General features: G+C 35.2%; 1 pseudogene; it reads left to right on the top strand.

Annotated features, from left to right (window-relative positions):
• The first annotated feature begins 6,205 nt into the window (after positions 1-6,205).
• Positions 6,206-6,281, top strand: LOC119626666 (small nucleolar RNA U3; annotated as a pseudogene).
• Positions 6,282-26,463: the final 20,182 nt, after the last annotated feature.

Genomic DNA, 26,463 nt, shown 5'->3' with positions numbered 1-26,463 from the left:
TACCTGGCTATTGTTGACATCTGTTATTATTTTAGCAAGTATTGGGAAACTGTCTCTTTCATTTCTAATGTCTGTGGTAGTATCTTTTTCAATGTTCAGCACCAAAGGTTTTCAAACCCATATGCACTACAACAAAATATAATTTTCTTGTTTCCCTCACTCTTACAGACTTCATAAATATAGATATTTCTACTTAAAATTCAAGTTCATGAAGACTATAGGCTGAAGGGGGAAAAAAATAAACATCAACTCTACTGCAGTGCTTCTCAAAGTGCTCTAGTCCAGAAACACAGCAGAGAAATGTAAAGACATGTCCTGAAGCAAACATTTATAAGATATTGCCTGTTCTTTATTTTGTTTTTGTATAAATAATAATTTCCTTAAATTATGTATCATTGGATAAAATCAGGCCTTCAAGAACACAAACCATGTTTATCATATAATTTTGACATTTCTGCACACTCACCAATAAAGCTCATTTGAAAAAATCTCTTTCCCTTTGAATAGCAAAAAGTGCTTTTATTCTAAGTCTATCTTTTTGTTCTCTATTCTGCAAAGATCAGTTACTTTTGGTAAAACATCTTGGGCTATTTTGCAAGATCATGTATTATATACTTGGACTTGAGCCTTAATATATCAAAACCTACCTGTGTACAGGCTTAAGCTTCCATCTTGAAACCAGAAATACTCAGAAAAAGTGTTTTTGGGAAATTCTAGATGAAGTATTTAATCATGGCCATTTCTAATACATGAAATAAAATTGTACCACATAAATTAATAAAAAAGGGAAAACAAAGTTCTACATGATAAAAATAAGCCCACACTTGACAGAACCTTTACTTATTTATTAGCATTGACCATAATAGATGGGGATGCTCAGTGAATGTTCAAATAACATGCAATGGGACTACATATTTCAGATTCAATTTTTTTCCCACCAATAAAGAAAATAATAAAAGTGAAAATATCTATAGAGCATCCTCTAAATAGTATCACAAGGCCACTAGCTTTCAGTGAAAGTTGTTGCACTGCCAGTTATTTGAAAAGTCTCTGCTTGACTGACTTCCTTCACAGAATATAAGTACATATTTCTTGTTTGTAGAAGCTGGTTGGCATTCCATCATTCCCTGGCATAGCTCATTGTTGTTATAATAATGTAATAATTTAACTCAGCACAGTATATTAGAGAGATATAGTGGCTATTGACTGCTTAAAGTTTTACAAAGGGTACTTTTCTTCTGTTTTGAAGAAGGTTTGTAGTGGTATTAAGAAAAATTATCCAAGCTTCAGTAGAAAAATGAAAATGCATTTTAAAACAAGATTTCAGAGGCTCTTGTCATTTTCTTCTTACCATTACTTGTAAGAGGCACTTGGCATATAGTGGAAGAAGCATTGGTTTTAGTATCAGAAGATATGAAATTGAGATAAATCTGTGTGATCTGGGGCATAATTTTTGGCTAATTGCTGCCTTTTTCTAACCCACATTTCCTACAGATAAGAATAAATATACACTGGTAAACAAGAAAGATATGCTTCTCTCATAAGGGAGATTATATTCCTAGTAGGCAAGAGAGAAAGAGAAACAGTAGTTTACAACATTATATTTCTTAGGAACAGGAGGAAAGAATGAAATAGGGACATTTAGCAGGGTGACATAATCACTCAGTCAGGACAGCCATTCTTGAAGAAGCATAAGCTGAATCTTAAAACATAAACAGGTGCTAAGCAAACAAGGACAATAATAGGGAAAATTAGAATAAAATAAATCCTCACACCCTTAAAAAAAAACACCTATTTATCAATAGCCATGGTATCAAGTAGCCATCAGAAATATGATGTAAACTCTTTCAATCAATCAATGAGGACAACTCAGCTCAGTGAATACATTCTCATAAGCTAACAAATAAATGTCAGTTCCTCACAATTAAAAGTCAGAAACCAGTAATAAACACATTTCAATTAAAACTCTTTTGGCTGCCAACTAATCAGAACTAGCTCCACCCAACTATTAAATATTTATAGATAATATCAACCAATATTGGTCCCCGAAAATCCACCAATCCCTGAATTTTACACATTCCTACAACCCTACATGATATCAGCACTCTGCTCTCCTCAGGAAATCTGTGCCTAAGCAGCATATCAATCCCTTACTAGAAGAAGCAAACATTCAGCTTTTTAATTTCCTCAGATGTTGAATATTAGCCTCATCATCCTTCGTCAGGGGTAAATGTAGTATACTTGAGGAATTGAATAAAAGTCTAGCAGAGCTAGATGGAGGTAAATGTATGGAAAATTGGCTGAAAGGTTAGAAAGTAACAAGATTGTGGAAGACTTCAGAAGTCACTCAAAAGATTTTGGACTTTATGTTAGATCAATGGGAACTCATTGAAAAATTTCAAACTGAATGGCATGCTCATGGTTCCTTCTTATAATAACTCTGGTTGTATTGTGGAAAATGGTATAAAGAGAGTAAATGTAGAAAGACCAAATAAGAAGATGCGGTAGTAGTTGGGATGAGAGCCAATTATAGCTTGTACTGGTATCTAGAAAAGGAACGGAAAGAAGAGGAGGAATTAAAGAAGCATGTAGAACAGAGTAACTTAATACTTACTGGATGTTTTAGACTGATGGAAAAAATAGCAGGTCAGCCTGCTGGCCTGTGCACCTGGATGATTGATGTCACCAATCTCTGAGGTTGGAAATACTTATAGAAAAAGTACTTTTGTGAGAAAAATGATAATATAAGTTTGGTACAAATTAAGTTTTAAAAATATGAGGAAAAACTAAGTGGAGTCATTTGGTAAGAAGTTGGAGCTTAAAGGAGAAGGCTGGATTGGAGATGAAAATTTATGTATAATTGAAATATTTAACTGTTCTTATTTCCAGCTCCAAAATTCCATAATAGTTGATTTTCTTCTGGATAAATGGTATCTGGTGATATGCCTTAATAATTCCTAACATGTCCTTCCATCAAGTATGTAGCCATCCTCTTTCTCTTTCTTCTTTTTTAATTACATCAGTCTCCTGTGGAGGCTGTAGCCGAAATCCTCGTAGACACTGTATCTGATTGAGCCTGTGGCTGAGCCTCAAAAGATTGACAGATGTGCTGGAGTGCTGGTTCTCTAAGTGCTCTGGTAGTTGGAGGTTTCAAGTCATTCAAATTAGGTTCCCAGAGTCTTGTTGATTGATCTCATAGTAGTGAACACATATAGTTTTCTACATGCTCCAATATGGTCAGACATTTGGGAAGCACTGAAAAGGTTACTTAATTGAAAGTTCTTCATTCTTTAATATGCTTTCCTTGTCTGGGTCCTAAGTTGGAAAGGGCCTGAATTCCTGGATTAAGTAAAAAAGGAAAACACTTTGTTTAATGTAGACAAACCAAAGAAAGGGAAGGGAATTCTGACAAGAGAGGGAAAGGCAGAAAGGTCACAGAACTGTATAATATTGATTGGGTGCATCTCTATGAACCTCTTAAACTTGCATAAGATGTAAGAAAGCATATGCTGCAAGATATGAAAGAATTATGTTAACATTGAACAATAGGCTTAATTTTGAGTAGGGCAATTGTGAAGGAACACGATTAACACTTGGCGAAAAGAGTTCTGAAGAAGAGCTATAGGGAATTTAAATATGAGAGATTTGAAGAAATCACAGAGCTTTAGGCTTTCACAGATTGCGGAATCAGAAATTCAATATTAGTTGACTTAGACCTAAGTTGTACTTCTCTTCCTGCTTTGTTTTCTTTTGTTTGTTTGCTTGTTTAACTTGGTATTTAGAGCTGAGCCCAAGGAAAAAGGCTTAACTTTATTATAGCAGTTAGTCTATTCCCCAAATGATTTAGTCTTTTTTGTATAATAACAAGATCTTGATACCAATATTGTTTCCAGTCACAAGGAGCTCTCTAAGTGTAAAAGGCTTGTCTTTGTAAATTACAAGATTTTCTTATGAAAGCAAACCCTTTGGGAGGGATTTAGAAGTCTCCCTGTCCAGCTCATCTCAAGCTCATTTGGTATAGTAGCTCAAAATTCTCTTCAGAGCTCTTGTCTAGGATATCTTTTCTCTTGGGTGTATCGCCTAAGGGTGTGAAAAGCCTGAAGTCTTATTATCTTAGAAAAACCCCCAAATAGAGCCCTCAAAAAACTTTCCAAGTAGAATAAAAGTCTTTCCTCTGAACTGTAAATAATAAGGAAACAGGTAAACCTACTTTTCTTTGAAAACTACAAAATAAGTAAAAGAGGTTTACCTTACTGAAATATGGAGAATTCTGAATTCCAAAAGGAGAATTACAGAACACAAAATGTATTAAATAAGAATTTTTAAAAATAACAATTTATATTTAATATTAAATACTATTTTAATAAGATATTATTCTATGACTTTTTTAGGATTTTAGTGACAGATTATGGTTTTAAAACTAAATCAATGTGTTGAATGTATAAATACTTATTTTTAAATGTGCACTTTTAAGTGAGACTTCTCCTTTCTATAAAGGAATGTACATAATATAAACTCTTTCATACATATGACCTAAGAAAATTTTTCTTCTCTCTTTTCTTTTTTGATATGAGTTATTACCTATTTCAAAATTATGTCAGTCTAAGACCTTGAAGAAACCATCCACACCTCTGTTGAAACTTTGTACTATGAAATCCTTTCTGAAGTACTCCCTCTTCTTCCTTTATTGACTTTTTTCCTCTTTAATTTAATACTATCCCCAGTTACCTACCATTTGATCAACAGTATCTTGTGGCAACTAAGTCACTGTGCTGTTTTTTCTCAACTCAGACTGTCTGGAGCCTTGTTCCATCAAGCAGTAACTGTGCACTTAACACGTTAATAGTCTTAACACAAAAAGATAGAGAGAAATAGAGATCTTTTGAGGTGGGAATCATTAAAGACAGACACACAAATGCATTCGGTGCCAGATTTGATTACCTCAAACAAGTGAAATTAAAGTAAACATTTTATCATCTCCAATTACACAGTTTCTCTCCTGGGGATAATTAAGACAAATGAGTAGAAAGCACCAATGGCAATCTTTACTTAGTTCTAGAGACAAATGAACAATGCACAACCAAAATAACATTAGACCAGATGTAGTTACCGTTCAGTTATTATAACTAATTATTACACAAACTGGAATCATCCTTTTATTCTCTCCACTATCCCTTGCAAAATTACAGACATCACTTAAGTCCCACTTTCTACATGAAGTCCTCTTTGAGTATAATGCAGTTTATGGGGGGACACCCTGGGTTAGAAACAATCAGGTTTGAGATTCAGATAACCTGAAGTCTGCAACTTGTTAACTAGGTGCTGTTGAAACACCCAGTTAACTTCTCTGAGCTTAAATATCTTTGTCTAAACTATAGGAAATATGAAAAACATTAACACCATGGATGTTTGTGAATAACAAATGTCATAATGTAAGGGACAGTACTCAGTTAATGGTAAAGCAGTATGTAAAATTTAATCATCAGTTACTGACTTCCCACTTGTCCAATCTCCAGTGTTTTATTATAGAAGAAACACAGAAGAATGTAGAATTATTATTGTAATGATTATAATTGTAAATTCATAATTCAACTGAAAAACAATTACTTAGAAACTATTATATGAAACATATAGTCAAAATCATCTGAGTGCTCACTAGGTGCTTTTCACTATTCTGGGGTCATTTACTTGGGTTATATGTACATTATTCATATTTATGTTCCAAATGTTGATTACAGCATGTTATTTATTCAGATGCTCAATAATTTGTTAGAACATAGAAATATTAAACAATAATAAAAATGTGTTTTGTTAATTGATTTCAGCAATAATAATAGGCAAGTAAAATATATTTTAAGTTACTAAGAGGAAAACAAAAATTTGGAGAGGTAAAACAATGTGCTCAAGATTACAGAGATAGTTCTCAGTAAGAAAGTATTTATTATATCAAATCAATTGAGTAAATTATTTGCCAAGATATTAGTTAAGTTGTTTTGATATGGTATACTTTTCTACTTATAGTAGTATTTTCCTAATCAATGCATAATTCAATAGTGTATAAAATTTATGGAAATATGCTAGTCCTCAGTTTTGTATCCAAAATTAATACCTTGAGTTTACATGAGATGCGACACATGATCTATAATACCTATGGATAGCTCTGGCTTTGGACCGGAGCACTTTCACATGAAAGAAAATCCATTTCAAGACTATACTTTCAGGGATCATTTCTATAGTTTGTTGCTAGAGAAGTTTCTCTGAACATGTAGAGCACCTAAATAGTGCTGGGAAAATTGGCTAGCCATAAGTAGAAAGCTGAAACTGGATCCTTTCCTTACTCCTTATACGAAAATTAATTCAAGATGGATTAGAGACTTAAATGTTAGACCTAATACCATAAAAATCCTAGAAGAAAACCTAGGTAGTACCATTCAGGACATAGGCATGGGCAAAGACTTCATGTCTAAAACACCAAAAGCAACGGCAGCAAAAGCCAAAATTGACAAATGGGATCTAATTAAACCAAAGAGCTTCTGCACAGCAAAAGAAACTACCAGCAGAGTGAACAGGCAACCTACAGAATGGGAGAAAATTTTTGCAATCTACTCATCTGACAAAGGGCTAATATCCAGAATCTACAAAGAACTCAAACAAATGTACAAGAAAAAAACAAACAACCCCATCAAAAAGTGGGCAAAGGATATGAACAGACATTTCTCAAAAGAAGACATTCATACAGCCAACAGACACATGAAAAAATGCTCATCATCACTGGCCATCAGAGAAATGCAAATCAAAACCACAATGAGATACCATCTCACACCAGTTAGAATGGCGATCATTAAAAAGTCAGGAAACAACAGGTGCTGGAGAGGATGTGGAGAAATAGGAACATTTTTACACTGTTGGTGGGATTGTAAACTAGTTCAACCATTATGGAAAACAGTATGGCGATTCCTCAAAGATCTAGAACTAGATGTACCATATGACCCAGCCATCCCATTACTGGGTATATACCCAAAGGATTATAAATCATGCTGCTATAAAGACACATGCACACATATGTTTATTGCGGCACTATTCACAATAGCAAAGACTTGGAATCAACCCAAATGTGCATCAGTGACAGACTGGATTAAGAAAATGTGGCGCATATACACCATGGAATACTATGCAGCCATAAAAAAGGATGAGTTTGTGTCCTTTGTAGGGACATGGATGCAGCTGGAAACCATCATTCTTAGCAAACTATCACAAGAACAGCAAACCAAACACCACATGTTCTCACTCATAGGTGGGAACTGAACAATGAGATCACTTGGACTCGGGAAGGGGAACATCACACACCGGGGCCTATCATGGGGAGGGGGGAGGGGGGAGGGATTGCACTGGGAGTTATACCTGATGTAAATGACGAGTTGATGGGTGCTGACGAGTTGATGGGTGCAGCACACCAATATGGCACAAGTATACGTATGTAACAAACCTGCACGTTATGCACATGTACCCTAGAACTTAAAGTATAATATAATAATAATAATAAATAAATAAAATAAAAGTATACCTCCTGTGAGATATTTTCAGTCAAAAAAAAAAAAAAAAAAATCCATTTCAGGCCAGGTGCGGTGGCTCAAGCCTGAAATCCCAGCACTTTGGGAGGCCGAGATGGGCGGATCACGAGGTCAGGAGATGGAGACCATCCTGGCTAACATGGTGAAACCCCGTGTCTACTAAAAAATACAAAAAAACTAACCAGGCGAAGTGGCGGGTGCCTGTAGTCCCAGCTACTCGGGAGGCTGAGGCAGGAGAATGGCATGAACCCGGGAGGCGGAGCTTGCAGTGAGCTGAGATCCGGCCACTGCACTCCAGCCTGGGTGACAGAGCAAGACTCCGTCTCAAAAAAAAAAAAAAAAAAAAAAAAGAAAATCCATTTCAATAGAGATCTTTATAGCATGTAAATTAAGGCATTGCTCTTCTGCATCTGCATTGACATGCTGAGTTCTAAATACAAACATGACTTGGTCAGAATTAGTGGTAAAGGTTAGCTAATTTTTTAAAATGCTAGTTGTAAAACATGGTATTCCTTTGATCATCCTTTTCTTCTTTTTAAAAATTAATTCTTATATACCAAGTGCCTTCCCACTAAACCAGAACCTTCTGTCTCTCCATAACTCCTTACTGTGACATCCATATACTATACCAGGTCTTTCTACACCAAATGTTCCTAGCTTTGAACCTTTTCTTATTATCTTAAAATACTGACTGCCTTATGCCCCTGTATCCAGGATTTTGTTGTGATAGTGCTAACAGAGTAGAGTTAGTCATTGGCATATCTTTTAGCCTATTTACCTTGCTTCTTCAAGTGTATAATAAAAGATGGAGTTGAACTTGGTGATTTCTAAGCTTTCTTTTATTTAAATGTTACTGTGCATGTATAATACCACTTTTGAACTTGTCTTAATGTTTCTCACATGGACCTTTTTTTCATTGATGAGCAGTATAATAGAATTTGAAAGGGGTCTAGGCTATTTGCATCATTGACTCACCAGTCATCATGTCTCCACTTGAAAATTTTTAGCAGCAGGAAGTCTTACTCCTTTATGACAAAGAGGTTTCAATTTGTTGGTAGTAATGAATATTAGAAAGTATTTTATTATAGGAAACCTAGGACCAATGCTTGGTCTTACACCTACTGTATCTTCAGCAAGTTCCTTCAAAGGCCAGGAAAACATCTAAGTCAGTGCTTTGGGGTTTTCTTATCCAGGGTAACCTCTTTCCATTTGGAATAATATAACTGAGCACACAAGAATTATTGGAAGCAGTGTGGTATAATGACGTAGCACTGTTAAAGTCTGTATTTGAAATCCTACTTCAGTTGATAGCCGTTTTACCAGGAGCTTGCTATTTAGCATATGTAAATTGCCTACTTTAATGTCTAGAACATAGTCACTATGTTTCTTTTTGTCTCAAAACACAGCTAAAATGTTAAACTTCTTTTACCAAGTTCTCATGGTTTTTTGTTCATAAATCTATTAGAGGGACTATATTGCAATTGTTATTATCTTTAACATGGATCTTTACTCTTTGTCCTTTACCAGAGTTTTGGGTACAAGAGCTCTCCATTTTCATCCCTGTATCCACAGTGGTTAGACCACTGAATGTTCTTAATATATATTGAGTAAAAGAATGTGCTTAAAGTTGTTGGTGGTGAGCTGGTTCAGTTTCTTGACTTTGCTGCACCAAAGAATTTGAGAGTCTAAAGTAAAGGTAGGCAAAGAAACTTTATTGCAAATTGAAACTACTCTCTGCTGGGTCACAGTAGGCTGCTCTACAATGAGACAACAACAACTCACACTGTAGAAACTCCTTTTACAGGAGTCTTACATGATTACTTGTGAAGGGGTGGAAATGTGCATTGTTGTTAAGCATATTGTGGGTGGTCTTCTGAATGCCAATGTGCTATTGTTGTACATGCTAGTATATACCCCATATGTCTTATTAGTATTTTAAATCTCTGCCCAATCATGTGGTTTTCATTATTATAATGAGCATAGGTCAGCCCAAGTACACTAATCATAGTGAGAGGTGACAATGTGCTAGCAGCCCTCGCTCCCGTCACCTCCTCGGCCTTGCCGTCCACTCTGGCGGTGCTTGAGGAGCCCTTCAGCCCGCCACGGCACTGTGGGAGCCCCTCTCTGGGCTGGCCGGGGCCGGAGCCGGCTCCCTCTGCTGGCCAGGAGGTGTGGAGGGAGAGGCGCGGGTGGGAACCCGGGCTGCGCGCGGCGCTCATAGGCCAGCGCGAGTTCCGGCGGGCGCGGGCGCGGGTTCAGTGGGCTCCGCATTCGGAGCGGCAGGAGGGTGCCGCCGGCCCAGGGCAGTGAGGGGCTTAGCACCCGGGCTAGCAGCTGTGGAGGTTGCACCGGGTCCCCCAGCAGTGCCGGCCCTCCAGCGCTGCGCTCCAGTTCTGGCCGGACCTCAGCTGCCTCCCAGGGAGGCAGGGCTCGGGACCTGCAGCCCGCCGTGCCTGAACCCTCCCCCGCGGTGGGCTCCCGCGTGGCCGGAGCCTCCCCGACGAGCGCCGTCCCCTTTTCTGCGGCGCCGGGTCCCATCAACCGCCCAAGGGCTGAGGAGTGCGGGCGTAGGGCGCGGGACTGGCGGGCAGCTTGGCCTGCAGCCTCGGTGCGGGATACACTAGGTGAGGCCAGCTAGGCTCCTGAGTCTAGTGGGGACTCGGAGAACTTTTTTTTTTTTTTTTTTTTTTTTTTTTAAATACTTGATGTTCTAGGGTACGTGTGCACAATGTTTAGCTAGCACTTGCATGAATTTTGGCATTTTCCCTTCTGTTCTTTTACTTCCCTGCTGCAGGATGCAGGATGCTCTAACCACAAGCCCAGGATGTGGTTTGTCCACTGTTGAGTGGTTTATTCTCTCCATCTATTTGCTAAGTTTGTTTCTGTTTAAGAGAGCCTATAACCACAGTATTTAAACCTACCTTAATGTCACAAGTGTACTAGATGCCATACAAACACCACAGAGCAGCATGAGAAGATATTGTCTATTCCTCTGGATTTTGTATCCCTCTTAACACAACATGGAACTCCTTTTCATATCAAATCACCAAAGCTCTTTCACATGAACTGCTCTGTGGGTTAAGAGAAAAAATAAGAGCCATTGTTTCACAATGTCTTGCCATTTGGGGTGTAATATTTAGTGATATGCAGCATATGTCTCCTGCTGAAGCGACAGGAGAATCACAGGCTGGTTTCTCAGCAGCCTCACAGATTAACTGCAAAGATGAAGTGTGGCAGAAACCTTCATTTGCTCAGACTGGCATATGCCCCTCGCCCATTCTGCTGAGTCCCTTCATACCTATCTTTTTCTCTCTCTCCCCCCCACACACATATTTCCTAACTCTGCTCACTGAAGCAATAACATGCCGATATTCTAACAACAAGCAAACTCAGTGCCCAGATATTTGATTCTAATATTAATTGCTTAAAAAAAAAAAGTAAACACGGCAACTTGGTAAAATATCAAATTTCTGGTGTGGAGAATGTAATAGACAAGATAATACTAAAGTATCTTACAGCTCCAGAAAGTAAGAAATGATTTTTAAAATCCCATAATGGTGGGTGTATCAAAAAGGGACGTAAGTGTTCTCAATGGCCAAAGCTGGAGCAATTTGTGCAACAGACTAAGTAAAAATTTAGTGTTATAACACAAAGTATAAAATAAATATAAATTAGTCCAAACAGTTATATTTAACTGTTTATTAAACAGTTCATTTATATTAAATAGATTTAGGTGTACTGAATTTAATTAAATTTGATTTAAATTTATATTAAATAGGAGCAAACAAATATCCAATGCAGAATAATTCCAAATAAATTAGATACTCCACTCTCAAGAAATGGAGCATGACTCTCCACTCCTTTAGTGTGGGCTGTGCATGGTGACTTCTCTCCGAAGAGGACAGGATAGGAAGGGAAAAACGTAACTTTACAGTGGAGAAACGTGTCAACCCTCAAGTTGGTGATCAAGATTGATATTGTCAGGAGCCACTTATGTTGATACTATGTATAATTGAGAGGATGTGTGGAGAATGGCACTCTATATCTGTGGTCTTTCTTTCCAAAACTCATAGCCTTCGTTTTATTATGGGAAAGACATTAGGGAAACTAAATTGAGGGGTTCTGAAAATAGGATCATTCCATAAAATATCTGATCTTCAAAACTGTTAAGGTACTCAAGAACAAAGAAAGTTTAGGAAACCAGTACAGACCAGAGGAACCTGAGGAAAAATAACAAATGTGGTATCCTGGATGGAACCCTGAAACAGAGGAAGGAGAAAAAACTAATAAATTTCAAATACATTATAGAGTTTGGTTAATAACAGTTTATCAGTATTAGATCATTATTTATAACAAGTGCACCAGAGTAATATGAGATAATAATAGGAGAAACTGGAGGTGAGGAATACATGAACTCTACTATCTTCACAATTTTTCTATAAATCTAATACTATTCTAAAATTTATATATGTATCTGCAGGTATATTATAGATATTTACATAAAATACTACACAGCGAAAAATGGGAATTTTGATAGGTGGTTTGTAGAGAATGAATGAGTGAACAATAGTGATATGGTTTGGCTCATGTCCCCACTCAAATCTTATGTTGAATTGTAATCCCTAATGTTGGGGGAGGGACCTAGTGGGAGGTTATTGGATCACGGGACTAGATTTTCCCCTTCCTGTTCTCGTGATAGTGAGTTCTCTCAAGTTCTGGTTGTTTGAAGGTGTGTGGCGCATCCCCATTTGCTCTCTCTCTCTCCCCTTCCTCCATGTGGAGATGTACTTGCTTCCCTTTCACTCTTCTGTCATGATTGTAAGTTTTCTGAGGCCTGCCCAGCCATGCCTCCTGTACAGCCTGCAGAACTGTGAGTCAATTAAACCTCTTTCCTTCAGTCTCAGGTAGTTCTTTATAGCAGTGTGAGAACTGACTAATACAAATAGCGAGTACTGGACAAAGACTCTACTCAGGATCAGATTAGTCAGCAATCTGACTATTCTTCAATGCTGTACCAGCCCTACTTTGCTCATACCTGGACTTACCTTCAGAAAATGATAACATTCTATTAGGTTGGTGCGAAAGTAATTCCAGTTTTTGCCGTTAAAAGTAATGGCAAATGTTTTACTTAAAGACCGTTAAGTCTTCATATTCAACCAAACTTAAATTATGAACAATATAGTGTGAAAAAATTATCTTTTTTTCTTACATATAGTTAAATATAAATGCTCTTGGATCCAGCATAAAATTCTTCTCTCCTTACTTATATGTTTAGGTGCATTAGGTGCATTAAGAAACTGACTTACCTCCCATTGTCCTAACCCAACTTGAAATGAATGATAGACCAAGGGTGTATAAGATACAGAAATTTAATTATATTAAACACACGCACACAAAAAAAGAGAGAGAGAGGGAAAGAAAGAGAGAGAGAGAGAACTAGAACTGGGAGCTTTGAGGGAAAAACAACAGCCACAGAAGATTTAAGTCTCAATAAGCAGTTTTATATGCAATTTCCGCAAACATATTTTCATTTACTATAAAACAGCAAACAGCTTGGGAAGAGAAGCCAGAAATATGCACAGAGAAAGCAAAATAGTGTTAAATAAATACTGGCTTGCAAAAAAGAAATTGCAGCCTATATTGAAATATGCTTATCTTATGGTACTTCAAAATGTAATAAATTTCTCTGACAAACAATAATTTAGTTTGAATTTAAAACAAATTCCCCTTTTGTCCTAAGAAAGTGTAATGTTAGACTTTGAAAGATGAATGGTTGTTTTAGCTCAGATACTGGTTATTAGCCACATGACTATGCCCTGGCTAGGCTACTTAGATTTTGTAGTTGTACTGAGAGAAATTTCGTTAAAGCAATTGTTTGAAAGTTAAGCAAAGATGTCTGAGAAAAGAGATGTTAAAACTTATAAGCGAAAGTTAATGCAATTTCCACTATAAGAAAAAAAGAGATTTCAAGGGAAGAACTTTTTTTTTTTTTTTTTTTGGACAGGAGGTTAAAGTGAAACATAGGATGTGTTTAATATTTGAATAATTACTTTTATTAGTGTTTGACTTAATACTCAAAAAGCTCAAAGCACTTAAGGTTATCAGCCAAAAATCAATGAAATCCAAATAATCTTGTACCTGTTCCTTGTTTTATACCAGAATAGAGTAAGATTACATATACACACGCACACACACACGTATAATTTTTTACACACATACATATACACATATGTGTACATTACACAAAAATATTCACACATACACCTATGTTCCTAGGGCAGAGAGCACAAGTGGCTGTTTATTTTGCTTATAGAAATTAGAAAGAATGCGGCCACTTATTCATTAAACATCCACTAAATACCTTTATACAGAAGACACTATCCTTTAAATTAAGAATACAGAAATGAAGGTTTCTCAAAACCTCTTTCTTCATGAGCTTAGGGCCTAACAAAGAATATATAGAAGAAAATAAAAAAATTATAATAGTCTTTCTGTAGAAATACCAAATATTTTATTTGTTTCCCACTGTTCCAGAAAGAATATAAGAAAATTAATAATAATAATAGTAATATGACCTGAAAATGGAACAACATGCAATTATGTTCACTGTAACAATTCAGTAATTTAAAAATATTAACAACTTAAATTCCCAGCAAAGAAAATCATTTGAATTAGCAAGAAAAAATACATCTAGATATTAAAATACTCTGCACTGCCTTGGAAGCATTTCCATGGAATTATTTTCATAATATAATTAAGAGAAAAACAATACCTAATATAAATCTTTTTCAGGAAAAATAATATGCCTATAATTATTTAGATTGTATATGTATAATCTCTCTCCACATATATACATATAAACATGCATTATATGTATGCACATAAACAGACACAGAAAAGAACAGCTGTTTCCGTGATAATGTTTACGATTCAGGGAGAAACAACTGACATAATTGCCATTACCATATGTAAATATTTTTTATTATTTTTGTGTATCCTTCCAATTATTTCTACATGTAAATATAAACAAATATAAATCTATATTCTTCTTTACAGAGAGGGTCAATTTATAGGTTTCTATTTTTATAATAAGTATGCATTACTTTAAATGATTTTTAGGTGATTTCTATTTCTGGCAGTCTGGTGGATTAGATGCTGATGGAAAAGAAGTGGAAATACATAAAATCTAAAGTATACATTTTTCAATTATTTAAATTTCTTACATATTTACAGGTTAAAAAATAAAATTTTACTCAAAATGTGAACCATGGAAACTCTTAATTCCACCTTTGACCACATTGATACAATTTTCATTCCCCACATACATAGCTTTTGGATTTTGTGTGTGTGTGTGTGCATCCTTCTAGTCATTTATTTATATAAATGCAAAAAATTAAATCTACCTTTTAATTTTCCTCCTTATATAGACAAACTATATCATTCTATATATACTGTTATAAACTTCATTTGCTTCCCTAATAAATTCTGGGGCTTTCCGTATTGCTATATAAAATCCTTCTCCATTCTTTTCTTCCAGCTGCGTGGTTTGTCATTGTGTGTATGGAATCACATCATTTAACAATCCTCCAATATTTGACTATTTTATTACATTTTTGCAAGGGATAACATTGTTCATTTGCCATTTTGTATGTGTTAAGGTACATCTACATGATAAATTCTATAAATTAGAAATGCAGGATCAAATAATTCTTTTGTATATGTTGCTATCTGGCTAGTAATGTTCTATCCCCAATAATAACTGAAAATTTTGTTTCAGTTTACTATTATCTTGCTTTCATTTGAAAGATAATTTTTTGAAGTATGTATTTTTTTAATTTTTAATTTTAATTTTAATTTTTAATTTTAATTTCAATTTTACACATCCTGTACATGTGCAGGAAGTGCAGGTTTGCTACACAGGTAAACGTGTGCCATGGTGGTTTTCTGCACCTATCAATCCGTCATCTAGGTATTAAGCCCAACATGCATTAGCTATTTTTCTTAACACTCTTCCTCCCCCAACCCCACCCCTCCAACAGGTCCCAATATGTGTTGTTCCTATCCCTGTGTCCATGTGATCTCATTGTTCAGCTCCCACTTATATATGAGAACATATGGTATTTGGTTTTCTGTTCCTGCGTTAGTTTGCTGAGGATAATGGCTTCCAGCTTCATCCATGTCCCTGCAAAGGGCATGATCTCATTCATTTTTATGGCTGCATAGTATTCCATGTCAAGAAACAACAGATGCTCGTGAGGTTGTGGAGAAACAGGAATACTTTTACACTGTTGGTGGGAATGCAAATTAGTTCAACCATTGTGGAAGACGGTGTGATGATTCCTCAAGGATCTAAAACCACAAATACCATATGACCCAGTAATTCCATGACTAGGTATATACCCAAAGAAATATAAATCATTCTAATACAAAGATATATGCATGTGTATGTTCATTTCAGCACTATTCACAATAGCAAAGACAAGGAATCAACCTAAATGCCTATCAATGATAAAATGGATAAAGAAAATGTAGTATATAAACACCAAGAAAGACAATTTTTATATCTGAACTGCCTACCCAAGATTGACTGTCTTATAAAAAGACCTTTGTAAAGTTGGAACCCATCATTATGGGATTCTACCATCAGAATAATGTCAAACAGAAATCCCATCACACAGAAGGCAGGAAGGCAAGGCAAGGCGAGGCAAGGCGAGGCGAGGCGAGGCGGGGCGAGGCGGGGCGGGGCGGGGCGGGGCGGGGCGGGGCGGAGGGAGGGAGGGAAGGAAGGAATGCCCTAAATTCAACAGCACACTAAAAAGGTCATGCACCATGACCGAGTTGGGTTCCTCCCAGGGACACAAATAAGGCTCAAAGTAAGCCAAATCAATAAACATGACACATCACATTAATAGGATTTTTAAAAGGTGGTTATTTCAATAGACATGGTAAAAGCATTTGATTAAATTCAATATCTCTTCATGATTAAAAGCTCTTAAATTATGTACAGAAGAAATGTACCTAATATAATAAAGGCAATATATGATAAACCCATAGTTAATACATTAAACAGGAAAAAATGGAAAACTTTTCTTCTAAGATCTGAAATAAGAAAAGAATGCCCACTTTCATCACTTTTATTCAACATGGTAATGAAAGTCCTAGCCAGAGCAATCAGCCAAGAGAAAAAAATAAAAGGCATCCAAATTGGAAAGGAAGAGGTCAAATTGTCCATGTTTGCAGAAGACATCATTGTATGTACAGCAAATTCTAAATATTTGACAAAAAATTCTTGGAACTAATAAACAAATTTAGTAAAGTTGTAGGATAAAAAAATCAACATACAAAAACGCAGCGTTTTTACATGTCTATGGTGAACTGTCTGAAAAAGAAACAAAAATGCAATCCTATTTGGAATAAATTTTACAAAGAAGGTGAAAGACTTCTACAATAAAGACTGTAAAGCACTGAACAAAATTGAAAAAAAAAACCACACAAACAAATGGAAACACATTCCATGTTAATTTATTGAAATAAGTAACTAATATTGGTAATATATTTATATTACTGCAAGCAAGCTACAGATTTAATGCAATTCCTAACAAAATACCAATGATATTGTTCAAATAAATAGAAAACAATATAAAATTTATGTGGAATTACAAACAACCCTAAATAACCAAAGCAGTCTTGAGCAAAAATAACAAAGCTGGAGGTATCACACTACGTGACTTTTAAATATAAGCTTTAGTAACAAAAATAGCATGGTATTGGCATAAAAATAGACACATAATGCATGTGGGGCATAAAACCTAGATGATGGGTTGATAGGTGCACTATGACACATGTGTACCTATGTAACAAACTTGCACATTCTGCACGTGTATCCCAGAACGTAAAGTAAAATGTAAAAAATAGAAAAAAAAATAGACACATAGACCAATGGAACACTATAGAGAGTCCAGATACCAACCCATGTACTTACAAACAACAAATAACTTTTCAAGATCAACAATGGAAAAGCCTCATGAGGGAGATACTATTTAATAATGGAAGAAAAAATCACTAAAGGTTCAGAGAGTCAGTATGAGGACTGAATCTGTAAAGATATGTCACTGATGACAAACTTAAGGATAAAATTGTACTAAGTGAACTAAGCATAGCTAAGAAAATACTAGAAATCTAGTTTTCTCACTATAGAATCAATGAATGCATTTTCTACCATGACATGCTACTTTCACAAAAAAAACCTCAAATTTTTAAATTTCCCTGTGGTAGTTACCTGATTGAGGAACTTTATTTGGAAAATGTAAAAATGTATTACTCATATGTAGCCCATATTGCTCGATTTGTTTTTCTCATTTTGGGTACCGGCATTACCTTGGATTGACCACTCAATAAAATAATATTCAATCAATGTTTAACATCATTTGATTTCTCATTATATATGAGGAGAAAGTTTGAAAGTCTAAATACAAAAATGCATAATGCATAACTATATGCCTTTATGGATTATGACAATGAGGTAAGGGAGGAAGAAAACATTGAGAAAAAATAGTAATAAAGTAATAATTCTGCTAGAAAAATTGGGATTAGTGCCTCAGGGAAGAGACTCAGGATAAGATAGCCACAATGACAGTACCTATCAGCAGAGTGCTTTACAGGTTAAGAAGTTTTCTTATATGTATTACCTTATAATTTTATTTTAAAATTGAAAACAAAAGTTATATAGATATTCAATGTCTAAAATAATCTCATCCAACTGGGAAAATCAAATAGCTTTAGATGTGTCTCTGTACGTGGATAACATTTTGAAAGCTAAAAAAGTGGGCATGTAGGGTAGCTCCCACAGAATGTCTTTGATTGGATAATTTCATTAGGCTGTCCCTCAGGTTAAGGGGTAAAACCCATAAATACTAATAAAGGTGTGGTCCCACAAAGTTTCCCTCTTTCTCCCAAACTTCAGGTTGTGCAGCCTGTTGTCTCCAGATTTCCCATAGGTCTTTGTAGGCACCCTTCTTCTCTCATAGATCTTTGAATAATAAATTGCTCCTGTTATTTCATGTGTTTTGTTGTGCTGCTTGCTCAGTGTCTCACTCTCTTCCCAGTCAGGGCTCTCCTAGAGGCTGACGATACTGGTGGGAATAAACTGGATACAGATCACACAAGAACCACCAGAGTGTCTGCCAGTATAAAGACATTTCATGTGAGAAGGACACTGGTCATGGGTTGGAGCCTTAGGCTTCAGGCTTTTTGCAAGAGCAAAGTAGTATCCCATGTAAGGCACATTGTAAACATCCACAACCACTTTCCTTGGAGCCCCCCACGTGCAGAGCTATAACTTACAGCCACTCTCCAGAGAACCCTTCAGACTAAATTAGAGAGAGAAAGTCACAACAAGGTTGTTTGCCAGACTCAGTTCCTTGGAAACAGAACTAAGAACCCTGTCTTCTTGCTGGCTGTCAGCTGGGAATGCGTCTTTGCTCCTAGAGTTGTCCTAATTTCGTTCTCATACTCTCCATATGGCCCTTCTCCAATAATAGCATTTCTAGACCCTCACACATTTCTAACGTCACAGATTCTACTATCATATCTCGCTGACTTCAGCCAGTGACAGTTCCCCATTTTAAAGAGATCATGTGTGATTAGATTGAACTCACCTTCATAATCCAAGGTAATCGCCTGTGTAAAGTTCTTTACTTTTAATTACAGTTGAGTCTTCAACAACACAGGTATTAGGAGCACCAACCTCCCCCACATAGTCAATAATCCGTATTTAACTTCTGATTCCCCCAAAACCTGGCTGTAGTAGCCTACTGACCAGGAGCTTTACCAATAACATAAGCAGCTGACTTATACATATTTTATGTGTTACGTGTATTATGTATTATATTCTTACAATAAAAGAGACTAGAGAAAAGAAAATATTATTAAGAAAATCATAAGAAAGGGAGTACTGTTCTGTATTTATCAATACCCAAAATTTATGTCATCTCTTTACAAGATGAATCGTCTGTCTAAAATGGTGGGCAACAGCAGCTACAGACCTTAATCTACAGTACATATCAAGCAACTCAGCTTTCTCTTGTATGTCATGACTTTTCTCTGATTCTTCTGATTCTTGGGGGCACTTTCAGTACCACTAGCACATTGTGTAAGTCCCATAGTGTTATTCAAGGTTTGCAATATTGCACTAAACACAATGAAAAATACATGAGAACCGAGAGGGATTACCTTTTACTGCGATACACAATTTACTGGACAGATGAACCTCTCACACAGAGATGATTACTCTCACATGGGGTTTTAAGCAGATATTTGCCACCCTTGAGCTTACCACAATAACAACAGAAGGTGACAACAAAATTATTACAGTAGTACAGTATGTACTGCAGTTAATTTAATGCAGTTATGATTTAACACCGTACCACATGTATTTACAATTCTCTCGACTGGGAGTGATAGCATGTAGAGTCTGAATTTGTTTGTATAAATTCTGTTAAATTTTAACTTTTTATAATAGATTTGTGTATATTTATGGCAGCAAAGGATTAAAAAAGACTATAACTGCATATATTTTGTGCGTTCATGACGTAATTATATTTTTCCTATTTTTTCAATATTTCTAAGTTACACAGTTGATCTGAAAGCTTTCTCAAATTATTATAAATATCCCCCAATTTTTCTATCTATTTTTAAAAATACATGCATAAGTGAACCTACACAGTTTATACTCGTGTCATTCAAGAATCAACCGTACATCTCCAAAGTTTCTTCCTGCCATTTAACATAAGATACTTAAATATTCCAGAGATTAAAGCATGAAAGTCTGTGTGTGGGAATGGGAACGGGGGTTACATTTTGTTTATCTCAGTCAATATTATAAAAGAAAAAGAAAGATTGTGTAAATATTCCAGATTAATGGAGTCTGAAGATACATTTTGATTAAATTCAATAACTCACCCTATCTATATTGTAGCCTGTACTAGAAGGGGGCAATATCATAAAGAAGATTATTGGATCAATTAACAAAATTAGAATGCAAATGGTACATTACATAAAAGTATTTAATCAAAGTTAGATTTACTGCAATTAACTGTCCTGTGGTTACATAAAACAATATTTATTTATTTATTGTTGATTAAAATGACAGATGATTGATAGATAAATAGACGGATAGTAAATGAAAAGGCAAATGGGGTAAAATGTTAAAAATGGGGAGTATGTGCAAAGGGTATACATATTATGTACACTTTTTATTTTTTTAATTATTTGTAAACACTTTAAAACAAGTTTGAAATTATTCCAATTTGTTTTATAATTAAAGTGAAACAAAGCCATTAGCAGATTTTTTTTTTAAGTTGAGATAATTTATTTACAGGAAAAATAAATTCTAAGTCCTCATAGAAGTTTTATAGGCAAAAGAAATGATGCCAGTTTGAATCTCAGATATGCAAAGGAGAAGATATCTAGAAATGGTAATTATATGGGTAAATGTAAGAAATCTATTATTTAAATTTTATATCTATCTTTAGTTTGTGTCATTATCAGATTTGACTATAAAAATATTGGACTGCTTATGCAAATTAATAACAATGTATTTTGGAGATAACCTTTGTAGAAAAAACTTTTAAGGCAAAAAGAACATAAAGTATGGGGATTGGTTGATAAGTGGAATTGTATTGTTTTAAAATATTTCTGCTCTTTGTTAAATAGCATATAACTTGAAAGTAGGCAGTGATAATGAATATTCACATTGTATTCTAAAAAGCAACATACAAGCAAATATATGCACATACAGGCATACACACATGTACACATACACAACAGTAGAGTTAAAATACAGAATATACAATAGAAAAGTAAAAACTGTGAGATTTACCTAGTAGAAAAGAGCAAAGGAGAAAAAGAAAAAAAATACGATCCCATAGGATGAATAAAAAACAATCCCCAATATGAGAGACTTAACCATGTCAATAATTACACTAACTGTAAATCAACTGAACTAATGTAAATGCAAAAATTATCAGACTGAGTCAAAATGCAAGATCTTCATTCTTTCCTATTTTTGTGATCTAACACTCTTGAAGAATATTAGTCAATTATTTTGTTAAATGTTCCTCAATCTATTGTATTCTCATGATTGGACTGAGTTTATACATTTTTGGCAATAATAAAAATTATGCCATGCCCTTTTGAGTTAGTCTTATGAAAGTGTAGGGGAAAACTCTTATGGATTTACCTAAGTGGTTAACTTTTTTTGGTGCTCTTCGTTTATTTGGGTACATTCACATTCTTATATCATTTTCCTTCTCACTGATGAAGTTTATTTAATATTTCTTGTTGTGAGAAACTATTGCTGATAAATGTCTTCAGGATTTGTATGTCCAAAAAAGTCATTATGTCACCTTCATTTTTATTTTTGTGACTATAGTATTCAAATTTGACATTTTATCCTTTTAATATATAAAATATATGTTTTCTGTATTTTCTCTTGCATTGTTTCTGACAAAAATGTGCTCTTTATTTCTTTGTTCCTGTGTATGTAATGAATCTTTCTTTTTTTATTCTACTTTTAACACTTTATCTTTACCTTCTATTTGGAGCAATTTGGTTATAATATGCCTAGGTGTACTTCTCTTCATTTTTCTGCATGTAAATCTATATAAGCTCTTCTGATCTGTAATTTATAGTTTTTGTTATATTTGGAAACCTGAGGGGACAGGCTGCTATTGTTTCAAATAATTTTCCTTCCCTGTCCTCTGTTAACATCAATTACATATATCTTAGGCAACTTCTCACTGATTTTTTTTTTCAGTTTTTAAAAAACCTACCTGTTTCAGTTTGGATAATTTCTGTTATTATGTCCTCAAATTTGCTAATGTTTTATTCTGCAATGTTTAATCTGCCATTAATCCAAACCAGGATATTTTTCTGCCTAGGCATTATCATTTTCATCTCCAGGTTTTATATATTTTATGCTCTAAATGTTTAATATTTTTGTAACATTTTAAGCATATTAAGGGCAATTATAAATTACTGTTTTAATAATCTTATCTAAAATGTCAAACATCTGTATTAGTTAATGGTAGATTTAGATGGATTGATATTTCTCTTAATTTTGGATCATATTCCTCCATGTCGTTGCATGCCTGATGAGTTATTTTATTGGATGCCAAACATTGTGGAATTTACATTATTAACTACTTGATATTTTTCTGTTGCTATAAATACATACATAGCTTTTATCTTTTTCTAGGATGCCATTAAGTTACTTGGAAATAATTTAATCTTGTCAGGTCTTGCTTTTAAAACATGTTATATGGGACAAAGGCAATATTACTCTAGGGATAATTATCCCCTACTCGTGAGGCAAACAGTTTTGAATACTCTATCCAATGCCCTATAAACTATGTGATTTTCTACTCTGACTAATGCCTGATACTATGTTTGGTTCTGTGAGAGTGCTGGGTACTCTTTCTTATAATTATTTATAGTGATTGCTTACTTTCTGTTGCACATTTTTCTCTTACACAAATCCTCTGATTACTGCTCTGCTGAATGCTCAGAGGAGGCCTGTGGAGATCTGAATCCTGTCTCTGAGCGGCTCTTTTCTTTCTGGTGCTTTGCCGTGCAAACTCTAGCCAATTTGTTCTCTCTGGACTCATCACTTTATCTTTTATTCATTGAATCTTTCTAGCTCTGCCAGAATTCTCAAAATCTGTGCTGCTACCTGAAAATAAGCTGGGGCAATCATAAGATTCACCTTGTTTGTTTCTCTTTCTCAGATGTCATAAATTTGTTTAATATAGTTGCTGCCTAGGCAGCTGTTTCTAAGCATGATACCTGAAACCTACCATCTTTGGCTTAATTAAAACCTCCCTCCCTAATATGGTTGTTTGCCATATAGCCTGCTTTTTCCTCATCTCACTGAACCAAAACCCAACATATTGCACAGCTGCCAACTGTAATAAAACCTAATGTTAAACATCATAGTCACGCAAATAAATTCCCAGCTTCATGTGTGTTTTCTTTAAAATAGGCAATTCAAAACCCCTAAGGAAAAGCCGAAAGGAAAATTCCTATAGACCTTAATATAGGCATAATCCCAAAGGTTTCCTTTCTCTACCACTCCCTACCTGCTGGTTGAGTTCCCTTACTCCTCCAAACCTATCCTCGACCTCCTATTGGCACCCCTAACTTCTCTGGACCTGTGAGTAGTACATTTCTTCTATATTATACATTTTGCTTTCACTCCCTAATGTGTCTCAACTGAACCTAATTTTCCCCCTAATCAGGGCTCTCTTAGCGAGTGGGTGTCTGTTTTATTGGCATTTTCAAGAGAGACATCAAGACCAAATTACAATAGAAATCTCAACACCAGGGTCACTGATCTTCATTGTCTGATGTCCAACGACATACAACTTTTTAAAAATATATTTCATCTAATGTTTTTAGTTGTTTTAAGTAGGAGGGTAGGTCCAATCACAGTTAATTCATCTTGCTGGAAGCAGAAGTCTGAATGATTCTATTTGCTTGCAGATGAAAAAACTAATCTATCTGATATAAATTGAAAAAGTCTGCCTGTGGGAGAGAACTGACTGAAAGAGAACGAGCAATTATTTTGTGGTGATGTAAATGTTCTATATCTTCTGTGGGTGGTTGTTAGAGAGGCGTATTACAATTGCCAAAACTCATGGAAATTCATACCTAAGATGTGTGCTTTTTATTTTCCATCATGTATGCCACAAAAAATAATTAAAATAGCTATATTTTATCTTGCTCGTCCATCTCTGACCTTCAAAGAAAGAAATCAATCTGACATTCTAGCCTGGGTACTCTTTCCTCCTTCCTCTGCCACCCTCGCCAGTAAGTCAGCCCCCACAGACACAGAGAAACAAAGACACAGGTGTTGGGCTCCTTTCCATCATAAAAGAAATTCTGCCTCTTTCATTTCTAGCAGAGATGTAAGTTCTTCAGATATACCCTAACACAGTGTTATGATATACGAAATGCACACTATTCATTAACGTTTGATAAAGTGTAACTCAGTTTGTCTGTTCTCCTAAGTGTAGCAGAGAAATGTGTTACTTTTCCTCCCAGTGTTTATTTTAAATATCATTAACAGCCACTTTCACAAAGTTGGTCTGTTGGAATACAGTGTTACCAACTTTCTAGGTGTTAAGGGACAGATTTATTGTCACACCAGTTTTAATGGTTTCTAAGAGTTATTGTTTTTGTTGTTGTTGTTCCAGGGCTACCTGCCCCTCAATTGGGTTTCATAGCTTGGCAGTTATGGCTTCTTAATTTATGATCATGAAGGTTATGGTTTGCAGACTTGTTTTCAATCCATTATTACCTTCCTTAAAATATCTTACAACCTGTCATTATGATAAACAGGGCTGAGTAGTGAAGATAGCCTCAGTTTTTGAGAAGATTCCTTGCTTGTTTATATGCATTTTAAAAGGTAACATAAAGCCAATTATACACATTGGCTGTGGATTTCATTTCTATGGTGTTGGGCAGCTGATAATATGAAAAATGTTTGTATTTGGGAACTACTGGGGAGAAAATTATTTCTTCTCATATGATAGAATAATGCTAATATTATGAACAAAATTTAGAGGGCTAAAGCCAGTGTCTCTAGGGAGGTAGAAAGGCACAGAACCAGGAGGCAAGGCACCGGGGTTCCAGTTCCCTTGCTTCTGTTTGTTAATCTTCAAATCACATATAATTATCACAATATAGTGATAATTATAGTGATAATATAATGATAATGAACATCAAAGACAAAGATAGTATTCTAAAAACTTTCAGAAATGAAGAAAAATTTACTAAAAAAATTTTATTGAGTTTGATATGGACATTAGCTTCTCTATGGCCAGGCACAGTGGCTCGTGCCTATAATCACAGTACTTTGGGAGGAAAAGGCAGGGGGATCACTTGAGGCCAGAAGCTGGAGACATTAGCTCCTCAAAAGCAATGTTAGATATAAAAAGACAGGAAGGTAATATAAGTTTCTTAGTTATTGAATGAAAATGATATTTGTTGTATAATTTATGTAAAATCTGATTTCCAATCAAATTTTAAGACATAATAAAGTTATTCTCTTAACAAGAAGCCATAAGAAGTATTTACCACTCAATTGCCCACGCTGAAAACAATGTTTGAAGAAGTGTTGCGATAATATCAGAAACAAATCCAGGAGACATTGCAAGAGACAGACACAGCAGAGATAATTACCTATCTTATTAAAGTTTGTTGTCAAGGCAAACACACTCACATAGACACAGTCACATCTACACATACACATGAAAATAGTTAAGGGAAAGACTGTCTCTAATAATTCAGGATTACAGTAGGGTACAATATCAACACAAGTCTTTCTTTTCCTGAGATTTAAAAAAATGTGTTTATTAATTTGTCCTATTGGACCTATTACCAAGTTTTTACATTGCCCTTATAATTATTTAAGACTTGCAGTTTCTTTAGATTTTTGAGATAGCCCATAATTACAGTCACGCACTGTATAACCATATTTCAGTTGATGACGGATTGCATATATGACAGTGATCACAAAAGCTTGTAACGGAGCAGAAAAATTCCTATGGCCTAGTAACGTTGTAGCTACCGTAACATCATAACACAACATGTTACTTATGTGTTTGGAGTGATGCTGGTGCATACAAACCTACCACACTGCTAGTCATATACAAGTATAGCACATACAATTACTTAAGAGGAATATAAGCATATTAAAGGTATTGAGATATTATTGGATACATTTACATAAAAACTACTAATATCTCACATAACACAGAGTAAACTTTGGTAAACCTTGTCCTCAGAGAAGTCATACAGTGTCTTCCATTTGCTCTTCTGAATATAGAATCCA

This window comes from Chlorocebus sabaeus, chromosome 1, assembly GCF_047675955.1.
Source record: "Chlorocebus sabaeus isolate Y175 chromosome 1, mChlSab1.0.hap1, whole genome shotgun sequence".
NCBI classification, from domain to species: Eukaryota; Metazoa; Chordata; class Mammalia; order Primates; family Cercopithecidae; genus Chlorocebus; species Chlorocebus sabaeus.
The sequence above is the reverse complement of the archived record's forward strand: the minus strand, read 5'-3'. Positions and strand labels throughout refer to the sequence as shown.